Below are 15994 nucleotides of genomic sequence, written 5' to 3' on the forward strand. Positions count from 1 at the left end.
CGTTCCTATCACCCATCTCTTCCCATTTATGACTGTATGACTGTAACTTCTTGCTTGTATCCTTACAACTCATAGTAATATTGATTGTTTCCTGATTGTTTATTTGACCTCTATGACAATCATTAAGTTGTTGTACCTCAGGATTCTTGACAAATGTATCTTTTGTTTTATGTACACTGAGAGCATATGCACCAAAGACAAATTCCTTGTGTGTACAATCACACTTGGCCAATAAAGAATTTATTCTATTCTATTTATTAGAGTTGGAGTAAATGTTGAGCCGTCTTGGTTCATATCTGTAGCTTCCATGAACATACTTAACCAATTTGTAGGGAAATTTTGAAAGAAAATGTCAGCATAGAAATTATTGTATTTGAAGAGAGTGTAAGAACTCCTGTATTGCCATAGGGTCTTGGGACAATTCCCATTTATAGACTGCAGTTGAAGAACAGACTTTTCCACACCATCTCCAGCTACCAATGAATCCTCACCAGTCCATACGTCTCCATTTATTGCTGACCATGTTGCCTGTCAATGAACCATTATGCCTTCTGAAAGATTTATTTGGTTCCAAGCATCCAAGAGGAATTTATAAGCAAGGACTTTCAGCAACCTAAAATAAACATTCACTGGGACATCATAACACATCTTGCCATATTGTGCACGGGCCTTAAATGGTAACTGCGTTCATAGCAAATTATACTCATTGATGCATCAGCCTTTTTTGAGTTAAGGCACTACTTATTTCTGAAACTGTTGATTAAGCTCCTTTCTATGCACTGCCTCTGCTTAACATGAATCATTTCAATGCAGGGTAATGCTGAAAGTCTGTCACAAACAGTCTGGAAATAAAAGATTGAAGTTATCCCCCCCTCCCTGCATCTCATTAAAAACTGTACCAGATTTGTTTTTAAAAAATAATGCATAAATACATATTTTGTCTGATTCACTTATATATCCAATTCAAATACGCATTATAAAAACCAAAAGGCTGCATTATTCACCTATTTTTAAGTAATTTATTGCTTTACTTTTATTTATTTTTGAATAAGTCACAGCTGGCAGTAACCTAATAACCCATAAACACCTTCCCACTCCACCCTTCTCCACCAAGAAGCAACCAGAGCTGTTCTAAGTAACTTATCCAATATTTCTCATTTTTAATGCTATGAATGCTTCTTCTTACACATAGATTGTCAGAGAGCCGGAAAGAATATTTCTCGCTGCTTAATTAACAGCTCAACCCCATGCATATTTATTCAGAAGTATGTTCCACTCAATCCAAATAAGTGTGTTTTGAATTTTTTTAAACGACAAGAATCTGCCTGAGTCTTTCATGGAGGACCTGTTTCCTTTTGGGAAAAAGAAGGCAATTTGGAATGAGTGATGAAAAAAGATGAAAAAGGCGAAGTTATTGCACCATATTCAGTTTGATTCAAATGGTTCCAGTCCTGTCAGTTGTTCGCAAGGCCTTGAAACAGCATCTTTCTCCAAAAGAGATTGAATTCATTTCTGTTGTCTCTCCCAAAAAAAAGGTCAAACAATATATGTTGACTTTCAGACTGCACGAGATCTGTGATTGTTATTCACTTGATAAAAGTTTAATTTTGAAAAGTAAAGTTTAAATATGTTCAAAATACAAGAAAGAAAAGGAAGAGGGGGAGGAAGAAAGGGACATTCTAAATGCTTTTTGAATAATGTTTTTCTTCCTTTTTTTCTTTTCCCAATTTTTTCATTACAATATCAAAATCTAACCACCAAAAGGGGGGGGGGAGAGATAAATGCATGTAAAATAATAGAAACAGATTAACAGAATTAAAGATGGGAACCACATCAGCTCTTTTCCAGTCCTCTGGTATTTCTTTGTTGTTCCAGGATTTTTGAAATATGCAGTGGTTCTGAGATGGGTTCTGCCAGCTCTTTTAGAACTCTGGGATCTCATTTCTGGTGCATGCACCAGCCACTGATTTTCAGGCCTTCTGGGCCCAGTGGGAGTCAGGAAACAGGCTGTTACCAGCCTCTGGAGGGGGTGCTGAAGGCCCGGGTTTTTTTATTTTGTTTTGTTCTCCCCAAAATCCAGAACCTTTCTGGAGCCTGGGAAAGGTGACAATTATTATTATTATGTCAGTACAACACAGCAAACGAGATCACTATGCTGGATTTCATATTTCATCACCAGTCGGGCGCTTCCCAAGCACCTAGGACTGCGTGATGTAGTGGCGAATTATGTTTGCTGATCCCAGTAAAGCGGCCTTTTGCAATTGACACGTGGAGATTTTGTCAATTCCAATGGTTTTCAAACGTCCGCTGAGATCCTTTGGCACTGCGCCCAGCGTGCCAAGTACCACTGGGACCACTTTCACTGGCTTATGCCAGAGGCGTTGCAGCTCGATTTTTAGATCTTCGTATTTTACTAATTTCTCTAGATGCTTCTCCTCAATTCTGCTGTCTCCTGGGATTGCGATGTCGATGAGCCATACTTTCTTTTTCTCCACGATCACAATGTCTGGTGTGTTATGCTTCAGAATTTGGTCAGCCTGAAGTCGGAAGTCCCACAGTAGTTTTGCTTGCTCATTTTCAACCACTTTTTCGGGCTTATGATCCCACCAGTTCTTTGCCACTGGTAAATGGTAGTTCCAGCACACGTTCCAGTGGGTCATCTAGAACTTGTGCCCGAACTTTTATTATTATTGTTGTTATTATTATTATTATTATTATTATTATTATTTATTAGATTTGTATGCTGCCCCTCTCCGAAAACTCGGGGCGGCTCACAACAGCAAAACAGTACAAATCCAATAGTTAAAAACAATCTAAAACCCTTAATATAAAAAACAATCATACATCTCAGACAAACCATACAGAAAACGGAACGGCCCAGGGGAATCAGTTTCCCCATGCCTGACATCAGAGGTGGGTTTTAAGGAATTTGTCATGAAAATGGCCTTCCCCACCCATCCTCAAGGTCCTCCAGAGGCTGGAAACATTTCATTTGCCAACTTCCTGTTGGACCAAAAGGCCCATGTTTTTGCTCTCCCCAGGCTTTCTAGGAGCCTGGGGAGGGCAAAAATAGCCTTCCCCAGACACACACCTATAGGCCCTCCTGACACCAGAAATTGCCTATTTCTGGCCCCCGGAGGGTCTCCAAGGGGGAGGCCATTTTTGCCCTCTCCAGGCTCCTAGAAAGGCTCTGAAGCCTGGGGGAGAGCGAAAAAAGGCCATGGCATTGCATGCTGGGAGTGGGGAGGTCCCGCATGCAGGCATATGCATACAACACCCCCCACCCACCCACCCCCAGTGCTCTCCTTTCAGCACGCAAACCAAAAAAGATTCGCCATCACTGCTCTAATTGCTGATGTGTGGTTTCAATTTTGCAAAAATCAGAAACACTTCAGACCTAGGGGAAGCCAAGTCAGCAACTCTTTAGCAAGTAAATGTAACCCCATTATGTCTCTACCAACACAACACATTTGACCAGGTCAGTTAAATTTCAGCAGTTGTATTCACACAACATGTTCAGTTAATCATACTCCCAGTCCATGTATGGTATTTTGTGATTCAATATATTCTGCAAAACCCCAAAGAGTTAATTCAGTAACCTAGTTAAGTGTGCTCCTAAAACCAAGCCTAAGGCTATAGATGTTCTCAACCTACACGAATCGTCCATTGGGTTTAACGCTCTGTTGAGACATCTTTCTATAGCTACCTTAGAAAGAGAGCTCTTTAGCCTGCAGGGCTCACTTGTTCAAGATCTCATTTTTTTCTGGTTCACTTTATGAGAATTGCCTCTTTATTAAAGGTTCTATTCTCTGTCCAATCAGAAGGTAGAACTATGCCAAGCATTGTTTCAGATGTATGCCATGGAAGCAGCTGCTCTGCAGGCATTCACAGGTTGTGGGATTCAGTCACAAAGGTGGCATATGGCAATAGATGATAGTAAGAGGAAGGCAAAATCTGGCCACCTTCTTCTTTTAAAAAAAAATATTTTTATTATTTTTCAAAAGACAGACATTACAGACACAATAGATAACATAAAAAAGAGCTACATTCGCTCCGCTCAAAATAGAAGTCTTCATTGTACAAAAGAAAAATCATATTATTGTTTAGATCAATTCAGATAATTATAGAAATACCTGTTACAACTCGCTATTTGAAAACAAATCTAATGATATATTGAACTACATATATTTTGTTAAAAAAAACCCTGAATATAAGTTAAATCAAATCAAAGAAGTACAGTACATTCTATTATGAAACATCAGTGCCTAACTTATTTTTTCTAGTACATTTAAATTTTTGATTTAATATTTCAACATCCTTATACATTTTTTTTATCCCACCAGAGTCTGCGGAGAGGGGCGGCATACAAATCCAATAAATAAATATACCATCTGTCAAATATTATAGAATTCCGATTCTTCTTGATTGTTTAACCGCCTCGTCATCATATCGAGCTCTGCACATTCTATAATTTTCCTAAGTACTTCCTCTTCTTTCGTTGTTTCCATTTCTTTCCATCTTTGTGCAAAAACTATCCTGGCAGCTACTAATATATGAATTATTAAGTAATATATTTCTTTTTTATATTTATTATTTGAGATACCTAATAAAAAAAATTCTGGAGTTTTCTTGATTTCTTGCTGTGTGGCCACCTTCTATATTGATTCAGTACATGGAGCTCACTGTGATATGACCATTTTCTTGATCATCTCCAAAATCCAAAGCCTTCAGCTGGGCAGGCTTCCCTAAACTGTGGCAAGATGCACCAAAGTGGAAAGCAGCTGTGTATACACATGGACACGAAGAGAATATGGAAAACCTATGAAGCAGCTTTTTTGAAACAGAGAATGAGGGCAAACATTTCAAGGAAATGTGCCGGTGAACTTTGATAGACTATTCTATTATTGTGCAGGTCTTGGTATCAGAATTTTGTTTTTATATTTAGATTAAAATTAAATTAATTGCAATTTATGGCCATTATTTGGTTGGTTTGGGGGCCATGGAAAATTGTTCTGGTCCAAGCTTAGGAAATGCTTGTCTCAGACAGATAAAACTCCATGCAAATGGGTAAATCACACAGATTACATTTATTGCCTGGTATCTCTATATCATAGGCTTACTAAGAGATGAAATTCCTCAGATCTTATGTTCATAATTTGACCCATTACATGTAGGTGAAAAGAGTTTCATTTCTTACCATCTGCAGGCTGTTGCAAGGTCCTTTGTTAAGACTTAAAAATGGCTGTTGGAGAGCATGGCACAATTACCCAACTGCCTAGGTATAGCTCAATGGGAAATAAATACACAGAGACGATGTCACATGTCATGGACTACATTACCCAGAGTGCAATCTGTTATTGCATTCCCCTAGCGTAATCTCTTAAACAGACAGCTCTTACTGAGCTAAATATCCCTTTAGTCTATCAGCAAAAATACAGTTCCCATCCATCTTTCCTATTGTTTCTTTTGCGTCCAGAATAGTGAAATCATGTTCCCCGCTGTCTTCTTTCTCCCATATTCCTTTAAAAAGCCTGTCCTCATACTAGATGCAAAACTCAATAGAGAGCCATTGGTTCGGAGTTTCTCATTCTGGTTACCCAGTCAATTATATGCCACCTTTACTAAAATGCTTTAACCAATTAATAAGAATGATTTTTTTTCTTGAAATTGAGGTGGATTATATCTCCACCCCACAGGTTTTGGGTTAGCCAAATTGAATAGTTATGTTGTGTGTGGTGTTTTTTTAATAATAATTTTATGTTCCATGATTACCATGATACCATTCATTTTATTCATTTTTGACTCACTAGAGACTTTTGAATCACTATAAAAAGGCTTCAGTGTTGCAGCCTTTGGCTTGACGAACTAGTCCTCATATGGTACTCGTGATGATTGGATTTTGCACACTGTGTTCTTTCAGAGGAAGGGCATAGAAACATTAAAGATGATGAACAGATATCATCTTCCCTCATTTTTTTTTCTTTACAGTGCTGGGCCATTTAACAGGAAAAATAATGAATTCATATATTCGTTTTAAGATAGGCAATGTTACCACAAAGGCCTTCACACCCAGCTCTTGACCCAATCTTCTATGTGTTACAACTTGTCCTTATGAACCATGTTACACTCAAAATTCTTTTCCCTTCCTCCCTGACCTTGTCACATAGCCAAATCTGATAGCTATCTGACAATATCTCTGACTGCCAGGAAAAACACAAGGCTTATTTTAAAACAAAGAAGTAAACAAGGTGATGCAACTGCCAGTCAAGGCCATCTAACAGCAGCATATTTATTCCCCACCAAAAAAGCAAATAAGGCAGCAGAATTGAGTGCTTGGGAGCACTATCATTAACGCAGTAAGAGTTGTTTGCCTTGATACACACCCTTCATGAAAAAGAAGTTTCAGGAAGCAGAACCCCTTTTCTACACTCAATAGAAAATGTGTGTGTGTGTGTGTGTGTACACATACATATACACACACATGCTTAGACACACACACACACACACATATATATATATTGCTTTGTGTGTGTGTGTGTGTGTGTATCTATCTGTTTGTTTGTCTGTCTGTCTATCATTTATCTATCATCTATCTCATCTATCTATCTCATCTATCTATCTATCTATCTAAATCTATCTATCTATCTATTTATATTTTCTATATACATACATACCTATACACGCACACATACACACAGAGCAACAATCAAAATCAATATTATTACCCATGCTTCCCCGAAAATAAGACCCTGTCTTATATTTTTTTTAAAAAAACCTGAAATAAATGCTTGTCCTTATTTTGGGGGAGTTCTTATTATTTTGGGGTTCCCCTTGCCACCTGATTTCCAGCTCTGTCTCCCTAACCTTAACCAGAGGAAATGGTATTTTTGGGGAGGTCTTATTTTTGGGAAACACAGTACTAAAATCTGTCAACCTCCACTCCAGCTCAAAAGTTCATGAAAACATAGCATGGAATTCAGAAGATGAAGTTGTTCTGTGATAGCCTGGGTGTTTGCAAATAGCTGAATATCTACAAAGCAAACTCCCAGTCTTAACATTTGGCAACTCCTCTACTCAATTTTCTGATTAAACAGTTGGAATCCCTCCAATGTTTGCAAGTAAATCTCATCTTACCTTTCTCTTGGTGAAGACTTTATTATTATTATTATTATTATTATTATTATTATTATTATTGTTATTATTATTATTATTATTTATTATTATTCATTGGATTTGTATGCCGCCCCTCTCCATAGACTCGGGGCAGCTAACAACAGTAGTACAAAACAGCATGTAAATCCAATACTAAAACAGTTAAAAACCCTTATTTGTAAAACCAAACATACATACAAACATACCATGCATAAATTGTAAAGGCCTAGGGGGAAAGAATATCTCAGTTCCCCCATGCCTGACGGCAGAGGTGGGTTTTAAGGAACTTACGAAAGGCGAGGAGGGTGGGGGCAATTCTAATCTCCGTGGGGAGTTGGTTCCAGAGGGCCAGGGCCGCCACAGAGAAGGCTCTTCCCTTGGGGCCCGCCAAACGACATTGTTTTGTTGCCGGGACCCGGAGAAGGCCCACTCTGTGGGACCTAACCGGTCGCTGGGATTCGTGCGGCAGAAGGCGGTCTCGTAGATACCCTGCTCCCCCCTCCCACCGGATTGATCTTCAATTCTCTCAGTACCACATTTGCTTCCCAAGGCAATGAACTAAACAAAATATCCCTTCTGCCAGGGAGAAAAAAACATTCTTGGCAGAGTTATTGCTCAAGAGGAATATACATATGATTTTAGTGAGTGGGTGGATAAGGAAATGAACTGAAATAGCTCATTTGTCTGGATCTTAAAGCCTGATCAAAATTTCTACATTATATATCTATAGCCACCCAAAAGGATAAGATATGTGAGCAAGTGTAGATGCATTTTTCTTATCCATTCCCAGATATACTGTATATTAGGGGACGGACCAACGGATGGACTGGAAAGCAAGTACAGTACCTATCTGCCTTCTTTCATGTTTCAATATATATTTCAATTATATGATCTAATTGAAGATTTTTAATTGAGTAAGACAACTATTTATTCAATACTTAATTAATAGAAACATAGAAGACTGAGGGCAGAAAAAGACCCCATGGTCCATCTAGTCTGCCCTTTTACTATTTCCTGTATTTTATCTTACAATGGATATATGTTTATCCCAGGCATGTTTAAATTCGGTTACTGTGGATTTACCAACCACGTCTGCTGGAAGTTTGTTCCAAGGATCTACTACTCTTTCAGTAAAATAATACTTTCTCATGTTGCCTTTGATCTTTCCCCCAACTAACTTCAGATTGTGTCCCCTTGTTCTTGTGTTCACTTTCCTGTTAAAAACACTTCCCTCCTGAACCCTATTTAACCCTTTAACATATTTAAATGTTTCGATCATGTCCCCCCTTTTCCTTCTGTCTTCCAGACTATACAGATTGAGTTCATTAAGTCTTTCCTGATACGTTTTATACTTCAGACCTTCCACCATTCTTGTAGCCCGTCTTTGGACCCGTTCAATTTTGTCAATATCTTTTTGTAGGTGAGGTCTCCAGAACTGAACACAGTACTCCAAATGTGGTCTCACCAGCGCTCTATATAAGGGGATCACAATCTCCCTCTTCCTGCTAGTTATACCTCTAGCTATGCAGCCAAGCATCCTACTTGCCTTTCCTACTGCCCGACCACACTGCTCACCCATTTTGAGACTGTCAGAAATCACTACCCCTAAATCCTTCTCTTCTGAAGTTTTTGCTAACACAGAACTGCCAATGCAATACTCAGATTTAGGATTCCTTTTCCCCAAGTGCATTATTTTACATTTGGAAACATTAAACTGCAGTTTCCATTGCTTTGACCATTTATCTAGTAACGCTAAATCATTTACCATATTACAGACCCCTCCAGGAATATCAACCCTATTGCACACTTTAGAGTCATCGGCAAATAGGCAAACCTTCCCTACCAAACCTTCCCCTATGTCACTCACAAACATATTAAAAAGAATAGGACCCAGAACAGACCCTTGTGGCACACCGCTTGTAACCTGTCTCTGCTCAGAATACTCGCCATTAACAATAACTCTCTGATGTCTATGCTTCAGCCAGCTTGAAATCCACTGAACTATCCAGTGATTAAGTCCAATCTTCACTAATTTATCTATCAGCTCTTTATGTGGAACCGTATCAAAGGCTTTGCTGAAGTCCAGATAGGCAATATCCACGGCACCACCTTGATCCAACACCTTTGTGACATAGTCAAAGAACTCAATGAGATTAGTCTGACACGATTTGCCTTCAGTAAAGCCATGCTGATTTGGGTCCAATAAGTTATTGTTTTTTAGATGCTAATTTATCCTCTTTTTGAGTAGAGTCTCCATCATTTTAACTATAACTGATGTCAAGCTAACTGGCCTGTAGTTTCCAGCTTCTTCTCTACTGCCCTTCTTGTGGATAGGCACAACACTGGCCATTCTCCAATCCTCAGGAACATCTCCTGTTAACAGGGATTGGTTAAACAAATCAGTCAGGGGGGTAGCAATGACAGATCTGAGTTCTTTAAGAACTCTGGGATGGATGCCATCTGGACCCATTGCCTTATTTATCTTTAATCTTTCAAGTTCTTCTAAGACATCGGCTTCTAAGATCACTGGAGCTGAATCCGTACAGCTGGAAGCAATGCTATATCCCTCTATAGTATTATTTTGTAAGGTGTCCTTTGAGAAAACTGAACAGAAGTAGCTATTGAAATGGTCAGCGATCTCCTTATTCCCATTAATGCATGTATTATTCCTGGTACTAAGCTTTGTGATGCTGCAGTTTTTCTTCTTCCTATCACTAATATATCTGAAGAAGGTTTTATCCCCCTTCTTTACAGATTTTGCTATTTCTTCCTCTTTTGAGGCTTTAGCAGCATATATTATCTGTTTCGCCTCCTTCTGTCTCATTTTATACACCTCTCTATCAGCTATACTTCCAGACTCTTTATACCTCCTATAGGCAGCCTTTTTTTCATTGACTATAGCCCTTACATCATTGCTAAACCATAGCGGTTTCTTCTTCCTTTTACCTTTAGTTACTTGCTTTACATAAAGTCTTGTGGCTTTTAAGATGGCCTTTTTTAATACAGTCCACTGGGTGCTCGCTCCTGCCATTTTATCCCTCCCCTTTAATTCATTATTTAAATATTCCCCCATTGCATTAAAATTTGTTTTTCTGAAATCCAATACTTTGGTTGCAGTATAGGATTGCTCACAATCAGTTTTTACATCAAACCACAAACATAGATGGTCGCTGCAACCTAAATTTTCTCCCACCTTGACCTCTGAAACCCGATTCCCATTTGTAAAAACTAAATCTAGAATATTCTCCCCTCTAGTTGGTGTCTTAACTAGCTGTGCCATAGCTGCTCCTGTAAAGGCCTCTACTATATTCTTACTTTTGCATGTAAGGGCACTGGGGATATTCCAGTCAACATCAGGCATGTTGAAATCACCCATAACCACAATATCTCCCTTTACTGCCATTAGGGTAATCTCATCCACCATCTTGTTGTCATGTTCCTCAGATTGCCCTGGAGGCCTATAGATCACCCCAATTCTAATGACAGAACCGTCTTTATTTTGCATGCAAATCCAGAGGGTCTCCAGATCTTTACATGTATTTTGAATTAGTATTGTTTTTAGACTTTCTTTAACATAAATGGCTACTCCACCTCCCCTTCTCTCTATTCTATCCTTCCTATACAGTGTATATCCTGGTATGGATATTTCCCATTCATTGGAATCCTTAAACCATGTCTCAGTTATGGCAACCAGATCCAAATAATATATTAATTACTCATATGTAGTTGTTGTTTTCTAAAATTATAATGTAAGCACATTACATTATACATTACATACCAATTAATCCAATTAATAAATAATACATACATACATACATTACATACATAAGCACATACATACATTAATTGCAGGATCGCTTCCTGCCATATGAGTCCCAGCAACTGGTTAGGTCCCACAGAGTTGGCCTTCTCCAGGTCCTGTCAACTAGGCAATGTGGCTTGACGGGGCCTAGGGGAAGAGCCTTCTCTGTGGGGGCCCTGGCCCTCTGGAGTCAACTCCCCCCAGAGATCTACCCTGCCTCCACCCTCCTCGCCTTCCGCAAGACTCTCAAGACTCATTTATGCCACAAGGCTTGGGGCCATTAGACCCTAGTTCCCTGGTCAAATGAATGTAGTGTATGTTTGTTGTGTGAATGACAATGACTGGTTTTAATATTATGGGGTTTTTAGATTAATTGTTTTAAATTAATTGGATTATGATGTTGCATTGTTTTTTCTATGTTGTAAGACGCTCCGAGTCCTTGGAGAGGGGTGGCATATAAATCCAATAAAATAAAATAAATAAATAAATACTATCAAAGGAAAAACAGAAGACAGAAGGGCCAGCAAAATGAATCATCACTACATTAATCTAATCACCTTAACTTCAAACCTGCACTGAAGTATTAAACACCCAGTGGATGGGCATTGTTGCAATGTTAACTGCTCAACACTAACAAACAGGTGTTAATAGGCTAGAATGGTTTGGCTCCAGACAGCATATCAGGTGGAATTGGAGTCAGCTTCCTTCCTCACTGGAAAAATAGACGAGGCAGTAGTGGGATCCTGCGACTAATTGTGCACAGTTCTACAGCTCTGGCGCGTGAGCATGCGTTCGAACAAAATTTTGCTTCCTGCACCTGTGCAGCTCATGTGCGCATGTTTCGGTGAGGTATTTTGCTTCCATGCACAAACTTTTGCTCAAACGTGCACCAGAGCTACATGTAATTAGCCATACCATACCACTACTGAGGTTAAGGCTCTTTGAGAACCTAACTTTCCTCCCACTTAGGACTGTATGATTGTAACTTGTTGGTCGTATCCTAAGATTTTTATTAATATTGTTTCCTCATTGCTTATTTGATCCCTATGAGGATCATTAAGTGTTGTACCTCATGATTCTTGACAAATGTATCTTTTTCTTTTATGTACACTGAGAGCATATGCACCAAAGACTTTGTGTGTCAAATCACACTTGGGCAATAAAGAATTCTATTGTATTCTATTCTATTCTATTCTGCCTCCACTGCTCAGCTGTTGCCAAAGATAAGATCTGACACTAAAAAAAGTAAACACATCTAAACTTCAATAAACAAAATCTATAATTCCCACTTAAATGTTTTCCTCTAAACAGTTACAGTAAGTAAGACCCACCATAAATAAACATTTGCTTTTAATTTGTAGCCCCATTGGTGAAGATCTGGTTTTCTAATTACTAAGTTAGAATTATCCAACTTTGAATTTAGGATTCAGAGGGATCTCTTCTGGGTTTGCATTAAACCATAGACTAAATGGCTTTCCTTGACTGAATTTAAGGTAAATCTTTGTTAATATAAGTCGATGAAAGAGTATACCCAAAGATTGCAATCTTAGAAACATAGAAACATAGAAGACTGACGGCAGAAAAAGACCTCATGGTCCATCTAGTCTGCCCTTATACTATTTCCTGTATTTTATCTTACAATGGATATATGTTTATCCCAGGCATGTTTAAATTCAGTTACTGTGGATTTACCAACCACGTCTACTGGAAGTTTGTTCCAAGGATCTACTACTCTTTCAGTGAAATAATATTTTCTCACCTTGCTTTTGATCTTGAGAAAATATTATTTTACTGAAAGAATAGTAGATCCTTGGAACAAACTTCCAGTAGACGTGGTTGGTAAATCCACAGTAACTGAATTTAAACATGCCTGGGATAAACATATATCCATTGTAAGATAAAATACAGGAAATAGTATAATATAATATAATATATCTTAATATAAATATACGGAGGGGAATAATTTTGCTCAATGTAATTTCTGAAGATATGTGGAGAAGGACTGGGCTGGACATCTCTTCCCAACTCTAATACACAGATTGTTCTCAAGATTCCTCAACTGCTGCATTATTTGTGATTACATCCCTAAACTAAAATTATTAAATGGAGCGTGCTTGCACAACCATAAAACAGTTACTGAAACTGTCAAGGTGAAATCGTACAACATGAGTAAGCACATGATCTCAGCATCTTAAATCATCATTTCCTTGCATTGCTCTTATTTATGACCTTGCCTTTGTGGTGTTATTCCTAATTTTAGGTTGGATAGACCAAGCATTTGTCTTTTTGATTTAGAGAGCCTAGCCACTTTGGAGAACTTGCAAACATTTAATAATGACAGCGGTGTGTGTGTGTGTGTGTGTGTTTCTCCCCACCTGTCTTTGATGTAGATAAATCAGTTTAGAAACCTCAGAGATGCTGCTCTATTCCCGTGAAAATGTAAAAGGTGAGCATTCAGCAGTCTTTTTCCTCTCCCAAATGGAAGCTCTTCGAAAGTACTGGCGATGCTGTTTGATCTATTGTCTGAACACAAGAAGCTTGTTACTTTTTCCATTCCAATTACTAAAGCAGATGCAGAAAGCAAAGAAGAGAACCTGCATACCTGAAGGAAGACCTTGACATTCAGGTATCTTACTTTGCAAGCAAATACTTCAGGGAGAGGCAAGAGAGGAGTTCTCAGACCTCAAGTACGTATTCTTGTAGGTTGTGCTCTTTTTATGGATAATTCTTGAGGCATTCCTCAGTCAAACATGGTGGCATTCTTCACTCTGCAATAGGAGAAGGAGAACTACATTTATTTAAATACAAATCAGCTCCGTTGAAAACAGAGGCTGAAGATCATTATTTTATTTTATTTATATTATTTATTTTGTCATACAAATATAGTATTGTATTGTAGTATGTTTAACATAATGTAAGTATAAAGTAGAGATAGAAAATATAAAAAGACATTAGGACAGAAACGGTAGGCACAAAGGTGCACTATCCATTGTTAAGATATTCATGAAGTGGGAGAGCCATGTTAACAAGGTCAGCCAATGAATAGGCATAGCAACTAAGTCAGCCAGTGGGAGCTTAAAACACTTTTGAGTCTGTGCAGAGAATCAAAATTTAAGCTTAAGGCTGGGTGTGGCTCAGTCCACTCTCTGCTTTCTCTGTACTCTCAGCCAGTGGTGGGCAGCAGGTAGGACAGGGTGGAACGCAGTTCCACTGGCAGAAATGAAGATTCCTGCAAATCTCCAGCTGATCGGCAGCTGTCACTTCTTGGATTACTAGTCTCAGCTCGGCTCTCCTTTTTTTCCCTGCTGCTGCAACTGCACTCCTTGCTTTTTGCCTCTTTCCTCCTTCCTGGCCTCGGCCAAGCTTCCCTCCCTCCTGCCCGGCTCCCCTCCAGCCTCCCACGGCCACCTCCCGCCTGAGGTGCAAGCAGAAGGCATGGGTGGAAGCAGTGTTTGCAGCATTTATGCTTCTGGCAGCACCTGTTCACCTAGCTACCCAGCCTAAGGCAGGGGGGGTGACCCAGGAAGAAGAGGGTGGGAAACGCCAAACAAATTGTCAACCCAGCGAGCAACACTGGTAAGGCTGTAAGTTGAGGACTTAACAGTTCCCACCTGATTACATGGCCGGTAAGCCACTCCTACCCAGTCAAATGACCATTAAGCCACACCCACAAAATAAGCCACAACCACAGTGTGGCAGTAAACATTTTGGCTGCCCATTACTGCTCTCAGCCCCCTCTGTCCATACTGTACTCTCAACCCTCTCTGTGCTTATCTGCTCTGCTGAAATGAAACTAACTCCTGCTTGTGTTTACTTGAAGAAATATATAATAGATTATTATGTTTATAAAGAAGTTAATGAATCCATCTGAATCAGATACCTATGTGTGCTTCTGGAAATTAATTATCTGCAACAAACTCTGATAGAACTTAAATCACTAGGATTCCATTCTTATACAGGTAGTCCTTGATTTACAACTCTGGTGACCTTTCGAAGTTAAAGCAACCCTGGAAAAAGAGACTTATGACCATTTTTCACACATAACAACCTTTTCAGCATCCCCACGGTCATGCAATCAAAATTCAGATGCTTGGCAACCGCCTCATTTGTCCTGGGGTCATATAATCCCCTTTTGCAAAGTCTGTGGGGAAGCCAAGGTTCACTTAACAACTACAATTGTTAACTTAATACCTGCAGTAATTCACTTAACCTTGACAAGAGAAATTGTAAAATGGAGCAAAACGTACTTGACCAATGTCTCGCTTAGCAACAGAAATGTTAGGCTCAATTGTGGTTGTAAGTCGAAGACTACCTGTATAAAAAGATGTTTCTCCTCAGAAGCATTGCCAGATGGTTGATACTTTTCTCTCAATCTCCACTCTTTCAGGTAAAGCAGACACTCAGATCACATTCCTGCCTGATGTTTCTGCTTCTGTTTGGATGGTTAAGCCCTATGTCAGGCCTCTGGCTTCATATCCAGTGATATAGAATGGACATGCATCAAACCTTCTGCCTGAAATTTATCTTTTAGAGAAGGTAGGCAATGATGCTGTGTTTCCAAACCATATGGAAACTTATTGCTTCTTTTTCAGCTGTCAACCTGGATAGCTTCAATGCAGGATTAGACAGATTCATGGATGCCAAGTGTATCGGTGGTTACTGAAAAGGATGTCCAAGTGCCGCCACTATGTTGGTTGAGGCAGGTAGGATTCCCTTGGGTACCATTTGTTGGGGCTCAAAGAAAAGGGAGGGTTTTGCCTTCTCTTTCTGCTCAAGATCCAGGGGTGGGCTGCTGCCCAGACTGGGGGGGGACAACTCAGTGGGGTAGCAAAAATGAAGCTCCACCCCAGAGAATCCAATTTGCATTGAAAGATGTTGAAAGAAAATGCAGGGCATCCTGCATAAGCCTTGCCCACAGTGTAGTAGTAAAAATTTTGGTAGCCCTTCACTGTCAAGATCCCCATGTGCAACTGGTGGACCACTGTGTGACATAGAATGCTGGACTCAATGGGCTTTGGCCTGATTCAGCATGGCTCTTCT

The sequence above is a fragment of the Erythrolamprus reginae genome, chromosome 1 (assembly GCF_031021105.1).
Source record: "Erythrolamprus reginae isolate rEryReg1 chromosome 1, rEryReg1.hap1, whole genome shotgun sequence".
Lineage (NCBI taxonomy): Eukaryota > Metazoa > Chordata > Lepidosauria > Squamata > Dipsadidae > Erythrolamprus > Erythrolamprus reginae.